General features: G+C 33.5%; 1 long non-coding RNA gene across 1 annotated transcript; it reads right to left on the reverse strand.

Annotated features, from left to right (window-relative positions):
* Positions 1-1,354: 1,354 nt before the first annotated feature.
* Positions 1,355-3,335, reverse strand: LOC105116999 (uncharacterized). Its single transcript, XR_840653.1, has 2 exons — positions 3,256-3,335; positions 1,355-2,632 (listed from the first exon to the last, which is right to left on the reverse strand). It is a non-coding gene; the product is annotated as an uncharacterized LOC105116999 (long non-coding RNA).
* Between the last annotated feature and the right edge of the window lie 610 nt (positions 3,336-3,945).

Below are 3,945 nucleotides of genomic sequence, written 5' to 3' on the forward strand. Positions count from 1 at the left end.
AAAGAGTGTTAATAAGAAATCAATAGGCATTTCTAGATATATTACTCAAAAGAATCGACACAATAGGCCTAGTCGATTGGAGTTGAGAAAATTCTGTCCCTATTGTTACAAACATACAATTCACGGGGAGATAAAGAAATAGATGGAATTGATCAACTGCGTGTGACTTTTACAAGGAAGATGAAAAATGACATATTGACATATCATATATTAGCATATCATATGTTAATATATATATTTAAATAGAAATAAGCAAAATCCTATTTCTTAATTCGAAATCATTAGCATTTTTGATCCGATCAAAGGAAATAGGATTCTCGAAAAAAGGAATAAAATAAACAAGCCATGGATAAATCCAAGCGACTTTTTCTTAAGCCCAAGCGATCTCTTCGTAGGCGTCTGCCCCCGATTGGATCGGGGGATCGAATTGATTATAGAAACATGAGTTTAATTAGTCGATTTATTAGTGAACAAGGAAAAATATTATCTAGACGGGTGAATAGATTGACTTTAAAACAACAACGATTAATTACCATTGCTATAAAACAAGCTCGTATTTTATCTTCATTACCCTTTCTTAATAATGAAAGACAATTTGAAAAAAAACGAGTTGGTCGCTCGAACTACGGGTCTTAGAACCAGAAAAAAATAGACTTACTCTTTAATTGAATCAAAATTTCAATCCGAACTCAAACGTCGGTTGATGTTTTGTTCGAGAAAAATCCAGGAATACAGATTTGATTGTCGTGTCGTAAAAAAAACGAATTGGGTAAAGTAAATAAAAAAATAAATATTTTTTTATTGAATGTTTTTGTTCAGTTTGACTACTTGATCATATTATGATCATATTTTATCATACTTATTTCTATTCTACCTTCCCGGAATTCATTTTCCAAGTAATTCCATGTCAAAGTCAAACATTCCGAAGGATTCCTTCCAATCTCCTTATTTTATCATGTCATTGGAAATCAGATAAAGGCAATTCCTATTTAATATAGCTAGTTGTGCAAGTATTTTACGATTAAGAAGCAACTGTCTCTTGTACAGATTGTTTATTAACGTACTATAACTATAGGATACTGCATTCTCGCGAATTGCTGCATTTATACGAGTGACCCATAAACACCGAAAATTTCTTTTGTGCCTATCTCTATCCCGATAGGCCGAAAACAAAGCTTTTATTTTTTGTTGAATAATAGTTCGAGTAAGTCTTGAATGAGCCCCACGAAAGCTTGATGTGAATAAACGAATTTTTGTTCTACGCCTCCGAGCTATATATCCTCGTCTAATTCTGGTCATTGAATAAACGAAACTTTGATAAATAACTAATTGATTTCCTTTCTTTCAGTTATTCTTTTTCCCTTTTCTAGAATAACAAAACGGATTCTTCCAATGTATAAAATAATAATTCCAACGGCTTTTGCTACTCTAACCTTCCCAACCACTATTTTTTCTTTTTTTTTTTTTATAAGCATTTCGCCTTGAAATAAGAAATCTTATTGGTACTAGGTATCAAACAAAAATAACAAAAATATAGTAAATAAAAATAAGTAGTAATTAAGTAGTAAATAGAAATGGATAAATAAATAGTGGGTTCCATCGTTTCTATGGTTATTTCTTAAACGGCGAGGTCCTCTCTATACACCGGAGCCCCTTACTTGATCGAATCAATGCTATTGTTAACTTGTACAGTTTACACTTTTTGGCTCTACCCATGAATTCCTCAGTAGTAGGTCTTTCACAACGAGATCCGTTTTTACAGTAACGGTATTTAATTATGTGGATTAGCTGATTAGCTGACCTTGTTAGTCCGTTCTTGCAAGAGTAGAGGCATCCATTTTCGGCTTTTTAATTTAAATAAGATTTGCCCTGCTTAACAGATAATCATTTGCTACCAATGGGGAATTCTTTCGCATTTTCAATTGAAAATTGAGGTAATTGAATTTGCACCAATAGAAACCATAAATTTGATACACAATAGAAGCATATTCTAGATCTTTTTTTTTTCATTTTAGATAGTGAAGGGGAGTCTTCCATTCTATCCTATTCATCGGTACTGATCACGGATAGTGGAAAAATTCTTTCTTTTGTCCCCACCCACAATCTGAAATCTGAACGAGTCGCACATACACCCTAGTACATGTCCCTCGGCGCTGAGGGCATCCCCCGAGAGCGGGGGATTTGGTGACATTTCTGATTGGCTAGCTTTTGTTTCTAATAAGTTGTTTAATAGTTGGCATGTTGAATCGTATGCATAATGGGCTGGTTTAGATCGATCCTAACCGGATGATTATGAATTCTTTCTATATTCATATTCTATTTTAATAAAATATTAAAATAGAATATGAAACCTCGGTAAGAAACTAAAATCTCAAATCGCGATTTGTGTGAAATTCCTGCTATTTTTTATGCAACTGCTACAAGATCAACAATTCCATGAACTTGGGCTTCTGCTGCTGACATAAAAACATCCCTTTCCATGTCTTCAGATACAACCCATAAGGGTTTGCCTGTTCTTTGTGCATAAACCCTTGTGAGGATTTCGCGTAGTTTCAGTAGTTCTTCCGCTTCTAGGAAAAATTCTCCTATTTGTGCTTCATAAAAAGCAGCAAAAGGTTGATGGATCATTACCCTGATGATATAAGATAATAAAGGGTTACTTTATCTCGCATAAGAAGGTCACGAGAAGAGATAAAGAATAAAAAAAAAGATAGAATTGAACAACCATACAGGCATTGCTTGCGCATTGCATACGGCTCTACAAGAGAATTCACTTTTACCGAAGAAAAATAGAGAGTCTACAAAGCCTAGGTCGGTAAATGATGCAATGACCACCCTTTCCTTGGGAGGAATTAAGAAAAACAAAATACTATGGTGGCTCCGTTGCTTTATTTCATCGGTGATTTAGCAATCCCAAAGTTTCTTTTTTTTTCAAATAAAAAAAAAGAAAAAAGAATATAATCTTTTTTTTTGTCCTCTTTCATAATTCATAATAATATAAATAACATTAAGAACCTTCTGGTGTGAAAACAAAAAAAAAAGTTTGCGACACTGAAATAGGCTCCCGATAAAATCGGAACTACCCCTAATATCTCATACTACTCTTTCAATATATAATCTAATGTTAAAACGAAATAAAAAAATTTCTTATATTGAATTCGGAATGCCATGCTATTATTACTTAATATTCATATTTCATATGGCGAAGGCATAGTTTTCTTTTTTCTTTCAAATAAAATAAAAACTCATTGGCGCCAAGCGTGAGGGAATGCTAGACGTTTGGTAATTTTTCCTCCGACTAGGATAAAAGATCCCATTGAAGCGGCTAATCCCATGCATACTGTTTGTACATCTGGTCGCACAAATTGCATAGTATCATAAATAGCTATTTCGGGTATTACCCATCCGCCAGGAGAGTTGATAAACAAATACAAATCTTTGATCTCACTTTCTGTACTAAGATATACCATAAGACCGATAAGTTGATTCGAGATCTCACTATCAATATCTTGACCTAAAAAAAGTAATCTTTCTCGATAAAGTCGGTTGATTAGGATCAAATTCTATCCCTTAGGAACCGTACATGCACCTTTTGATGCATACGGTTCATCAAAAATCGTGAAAAAAAGAATCAATATGTAGATCCCATTTAACGAATAACGAAGGTGTTTTTCCTCCATTTTTCAAGAAAGATGGTTTTTTTACCCGTTTACCTATAAATAAAAAAAATTCATTAAACTTATCAAACTAACTTCTCATTGATGTATTCTTTCATCGAGATCCAATTCAAATCACGATAACATTCTCTTGTTTCTGAGTGGGCTTCTTTAATTCTTTTAGGTTTGTGCTCTACTCCGAGTAAAGATCTGCCCGATTTGGATTTGCACATATAGGGCAAATGCTCCCAATACCGTCTTTTTGCTACAACTTCCTTTTTTTTTTCAA

This window comes from Populus euphratica, unplaced genomic scaffold (genome assembly GCF_000495115.2).
Source record: "Populus euphratica unplaced genomic scaffold, PopEup_1.0 scaffold1142.1, whole genome shotgun sequence".
Taxonomy (NCBI): Eukaryota; Viridiplantae; Streptophyta; class Magnoliopsida; order Malpighiales; family Salicaceae; genus Populus; species Populus euphratica.